The sequence below is a fragment of the Chrysochloris asiatica genome, unplaced genomic scaffold (genome assembly GCF_000296735.1).
Source record: "Chrysochloris asiatica unplaced genomic scaffold, ChrAsi1.0 scaffold00201, whole genome shotgun sequence".
In the NCBI taxonomy this organism is placed as follows: domain Eukaryota; kingdom Metazoa; phylum Chordata; class Mammalia; order Afrosoricida; family Chrysochloridae; genus Chrysochloris; species Chrysochloris asiatica.
Genome location: NW_006408719.1, coordinates 494845 through 500968, shown reverse-complemented (window position 1 = coordinate 500968; position 6124 = coordinate 494845). Strand labels below are relative to the sequence as shown.

At 41.6% G+C, this 6124-nt stretch overlaps 1 pseudogene; it reads right to left on the bottom strand.

Moving 5' to 3' along the window:
* Nucleotides 1–230: 230 nt before the first annotated feature.
* Nucleotides 231–2364, bottom strand: LOC102819450 (annotated as a pseudogene).
* Between the last annotated feature and the right edge of the window lie 3760 nt (nt 2365–6124).

Below are 6124 nucleotides of genomic sequence, written 5' to 3'. Positions count from 1 at the left end.
CCTGAAAGAGCTGTAGGAGTTCAAGTAGGAAGAGTAGTTGCCTTGTCCATGACTGCAACCTTTCTGCTTCCACCAGGGAGAGGGCGATGAAGTTGCTGTACTGACTCTAGTTGTAGGACTGCTTCTGGCTTTGGTGGGACTGGTAGTTGGAGCCATAAGAGGGCTTCTGCTGGCCCCCCTATGGCTGCTTCTTTCTTGCATGTTTAGGGGCCACCAGGGAGTTGTAGTTGTCACCTTGGTAGTAAGAGCCATAGCCAGAGTAGCCACCATTGCCCCTGCTGCCACCACCACTGGCATTCCCAGAATTGACTGTAGCCTGCTGTTGCCAAGTTGCCTCCGTACCCGTAGCTCCCATACCCAGTGCCAGCATTCATGTAGCCTCTGTGGTTGGCACAGCCAAACCCTTTGCTTCACCCACATCCACGGATTTTCCCTCCTCTTCCCCGACTTAGAAGGTTTGGGGGTGGGGACGCTTCACTGTGTATGGAGCCTCCCATTCCAAATTCAGGGTTATGTGGCTTAGCAGCAAATTTAGGGTCACCCCAGATGAGGCTGGCGCACTCTTCTTGTTTGCATCAAGGGCAGAAGGAGCATAGGGAAAAGCTTTTCTTGCACAGTGAGGGCAGCATAGGCCTTTGCCACCTTTTTGTTTGTGCCAGAACCTTGAAACTTCTATCCATCCACCTCTACCTTTATGACTAAGAGCTTGATTGGCACTCTGTCTCTGAGATGAGTTCATACTTGAGGTCACGCCTCTTTTCGTTCAGTTCCATGACCAGGTTCTTGCTATGCTTGGTTAGGACCGGCCCCTGTACAGCATTGAAATCTGAGGAGAAGGCAGTGCTGGAGGTAGAGACAGCTTCCATCATGCAGGGAGAGGCCACCACTGACATTGCCTCTATCTCCTCAGCAAAGTCCTCCCTCTTGCCTGAATCTCTGTCTTCAGCACCTGTTGGCAAGCCCCTGTCCTGCAACACTCTTTTTGGACAGCCCTGAAGCTTCAAATGAATTCCCATCAACCTCAACAGCCATTGTGAAGATGGGGGCTTGGACTAGCCCAGTCTGAGAAACCAGTTTGTACTGCAGCTCGGGTTTTAGCTGGCTCAACCTCATCAGAGCACTCTTCGCTAGGGAAGGTTCTGCCTTCTCCTCCTTTTTTCTGGATCTTCTTGGTCTTCTTGCTAGGAGACTTCTCCCCATCTTCCTTCATCAGCCTTTTCATGGGTGTTATGGTGTAGGTTGTGCTTTGGGAGGGTGGGGACGAGGTTGATTTGAATGGAGTAGTCGACGGGTTTCTTGGGGTTTTGTTCTTGGGTTTCTTGGAAATCTTAGAAAGTCCATAACCAGAACTTTATGGAGCTGGCCAAAAGCAACAAGTTGCAAAGCATGCTGCTGTACTCTGTGTGATATCTTCCTATTGCTGTCTGTCTTGATGCCCAATAACTCAGTGGCTTATTGTTCACAAGGGTCATAAATGACAAAACTATCTGACATCAAGATTCCTGAGGCCAAGCATTCTAGTAAGCTCCACAAGGCCTCACCAGCACCCATGGATCTTTTGGTGTCAATGGGTTTTTCACAGAGCAGCTTAAGAGGATATCCTCTGAGAAAACCCCAAGTAGGCACATTGGTGCACAGATCTATCAGAACCCAGATGACAATAAAACAGAGCCTCTGTCCATTGGCTCTGGCTTGGAACCAGCTGGGGTGATGGAGGGACACCAAGGCAGCAAGGCATTTCTGCTTGTCCATAGCATCTGGGGGATTGTTGACTAATAGCGTTTCTCTAGCTAACACTTACTCCATTTCTTCCCTGACAACAGGGATGCCTGGTGAATGGTCAAGGACAATGGAGGTTATTTTGTGTTGTTTTGGGGTTTTTTTTGTTTTTTGTTTTAAGCACAATTGCAGCAGCATCGACAGATTGGAGTGTTTCATACTTGTCTTCTGTAACAGCAGCAAGCTAGAAAGCCAGGTTGTCAGCATCTTATTCAAGGGAGTAGGGGTGGGATTCTACTCATATAGCAGCACCAGCTCTAGATCTAAGTCCCCCCCCTTGAGAAGGAGGCCCTTTGCCACAAGGCCAACATGCATCACACCCTTCAGAGTTTGGTCATGTACTCTGTCTTCTGTTCTCTAGCACCTTTGGTCTCATCTCTGGGGTTACATCCATGTTCATGGATTCGGCATTCTCACTGCTCCCAGTCTCCAGCTCATCTATTCAGTCCTACACAACCTAAGAGCTCATTCAGTGTGGGACACCATGTTTTGGATGGTTTCCAGTTCCTCTTGGGTTGGATACATGGAAAAATGTTTTGACATCACATAGCCATAACCATTCACAAAAATCCGCCCCAGACACATGTTCGCTTCTTTTTTGTGCAGTGTCTGGAAACCACATTTTTGCTTATCTTCAAATTGTGACAGATTTCCTTGGTGCTATCAATACTTCAACTACCTCATCAGCATCCCCTCTAAAAGTCTCTCTATGGGCTTCTGAGTCCTCAGATCCTTTCCTGAGATGGTCACTGATATACTCAATGTCATATTTTGGCTCTCATGATCTTGTTTTAATTTTCTTCAGCTTCAGCCTGAAGTTGTATAGTAACAATTGTTACACTGTTATCCCTGGTTTTGTTTTTTTATCTAACACCCTTTCATTCAGTTAGAATTACTTTTATTACACTTTTAATTGTGAATTGGCTAAATGTTTACAGACAAGATCTTCAGTTTTACATTCAACAAATCATAGCACTTTGTTTCATCTCAATGATTGTAATCCCCTCCATGTAACAACGGTTGTTCTGCGTCCTACCTACATTCATTCAAGATTAACATTCTTAGCAAGAATAGAGGGGAACTACCTCAAATTGCCACCACTCATCTGTCATTATGTACTATGACTTATGTGTTGCTGTGATTCTGGAAGCTATGCCACCAGTATTTTACCAACAGGTGCACCCAGGAGTCTTGGTGTTTCACTTTAGAATAAGTACTGGACTGCTAATCACAAAATTGGGGATCGGGTCCACTAGTCACTGCTCAGACACCATATACAGGGTAACTATAAACCTGAACCTGGAGTCCTGGTGTAGCACTATAGGATAAACACTGTAATGCAAGGTCATTTGAACCGCAAGGTCAGTGGTTTAAACACACCAACTGTTCCTTGGAAATCCTATACAAGATCGCTGTAAGTCAAAACCAACTTTACAGCACTTAACAACCACATAAGCCTGAACTAACTCAATGGCACTTAAAAACAATAACAGGGGAACTCATGGTGGGTAAGTTTCAGTGGAGATTCTAGACTAGACAGAGTAGAAAGAAGGACAAGCTGACCACTTCTGAATGGTTAACTACTGCAAGTCTTATGAATAACAGTGGCACATTGTCAGATACACTGCCAAGAGATGAACACCTCCTGTTGGAAGTCACTCAAAATATGACTGGAGAAGAGCTGCCTGCTCAGAGTAAAGTCTCCCATAATGATGTGAATGGAGCAAAGTTTTCTGGACCTTGATTTGTTGCTGAGGCAAAATTCAAAATGGTAAGGAACAGCTGCAAACATTCATTAAAAATCAAAGCATGGATTGTACAAAGTATAAATCTAGGCAAGTTGGGAGTCATCAAAATTAAAACAGAATACATAGAGATAGATTATTGAGCAGAAATAGTGATTTTGAACCAGGCAATCATGTGGTTTAAAAAGAGTATTTCAAGATCTATCTTGAAGTACAATGCTGTCTGTGATTGGATAATATCCATGCTTCTCAGGTTGAAGTGGCACTGTAAGATCAGCACTACACTGCAAACCACATGGTTGTCAGTTCAAGCCCACAGTGCTGCTCAGAAACCCTTATACAGGGTTGCTGAGAGTGAGAACCGACTCAACAGCACTTAGCTACAACAACAATGTGGACAAAATATTGAATGATGCAAAAAGCTTCTAAAGAATATGAAAGGAATACACAGAGTTAATGTAACAAAAAGAATTGGTCGATGTTTAATCATTTTTAGAGATAGCAGATTAAGAACTGACAGTACTGAAGGAAGAAGTCCAAGCAGCCCTAAAGGCAATGATGAAAAACAAGGCTCCAGAAACTTATGGAATACAAACTGAAATATTTCAACAAACTGATGCAACACTGGAGGCACTCATTCGTTTACAACAAGAAATTTGGAAAACATTCAAATTTGTATCCATTCCAAAGAATGGTAATCCAATGGAATGAAAAGCCATCAAAAATATTATTAACATTACATGCAAATACTACTGAAGATCATTCAAATATGGTTGCAGCAATACATTGACAGGGAACTGTCAGAAATTCTAGCAGGATTTAAAAGAGAAAGTGAAAGAAGTAGTAACATTGCTGATGCCAGACGGTTTTGGGCACAGAATATCAGAAAGACATTTACTTGTGCTTTTTTGACTATGCAAAGGCATTCAACTATGTGGATCATAACAAACTATGAATAAACTGCAAAGAATGGGTTTTCCAAAACACTTGATTGTGCTGATAAGGAACCCTTACAGAGACCAAAAGGTACTTGTTGGAACAAAGCAAAGAGACACTGAATGGTTTAAAATCAGGAAAGGTTACTCCAGGGCTGTATCCTTTCACCATACTTATTAAATCTATATACTGTGCAAATAATTGTAGAAGCTGGATTATATACAGAAAATGACAAGAAAACCCACATACCAAATGAACTCAGCACAGACAATTACACGGAACAAAGAAAACAGCAACACCACACAACATGACAGCAATCAATTCATAACTATCAATAATTATGCTTAGTATAAAATGCACAGTCAAGAGACTGAAAGTGGCAGAATAGATTAAAAACAAAACAAAACAAAAATACCCTTTTACTTCCTGTCTATAATAGACACAGCTTATACAAAGACTAAAAATCAAAGAATGAAAAAATAATGATCAAGCTAATGGTACTCAAAAACAAGCAGGAATGGCAATATTAACTTCTGATAAAATAGACTTTAAGGCAAAAATTAACCAAAAAAGATAAAGAAAGATATTATAAAATGATTAAAGGGTAAATTGAACAAGCAGACATAATGATAATAAATATCTATACTCCCAGTGAAAGAAACAGATAACTCTACAGTAATAGTTGCTGCTACTGTTAAGTGTCATGGAGATTTAATGTTCCATTTTAATTTCGTTGAAGAACAACTAGAAACAAAACTCAGCAAAGACACAGAAGAGAAGGTGAGACTTGCTGGCAGAAAGGGTAGAAGTGCACTGAGGATCTCCGTCAGCAATAACACAAAATACCGGATGAAGCAGGTTCAGGGGGAAATTCCAAAAATCTGAACCACATATATAGGAATATATAAAAAAAGTTTAAAGGCTTACAGTTAGTGGAATTTGTAGCAGAATCAAGAAATCTCATAATTTTGAACCCGCAGCAGGGAGCCGCCATCTTGGGTGAGACAAAACAGCGAGACCAAGTAGGGAAAGGATCAGATTTGGCACATATTGACACCTGCTGGAACCTCAGAGATAAAGTTGTGGACTTTCCTTTGTTTTTTTGTATCTGTTCATTGGCATCTTGCTGTCTGCACACCTCTAGTCTGGTGACTAGAGAGGATGCCTGCACGAGCGAGACAACACCTGCAACCCTGAAAATTCTACTACACATGCACACAGATCTTCTCAGCATTTAAAGGGGCAGTCCTCACTAAAAATCAAACGGCAACACTCTGACTTCAAATTTTATTACATGGATACAGTGATCAAAACAGCTTGGTACTGGTGTAATGAAGGTAACATTGATCAATGGAAGAGAATCCAGAAGCCAGAAATTAAGCCATCCACGTACAGCCAACTGATTTTTGACAAAGTACCTAAATATATCACATGGGGAGGGGATAGTCTCTTCAACAGATGGTGCTGGCAGAAATGGAAAGCAATATGCAAAAGATTGAAACAAGATTTTTACTTCATGCCTTATGCAAAAAAAAAAGCATGGATTAAAGACCTAAATGTGAATCCCAAAATTATGAAGGCCATCAATAAAAAATTAAGGACAAATGTGAGGGCAGAAATTCAGGGAATACACGGACTACCAAACATTTTGAAAACTACACAAA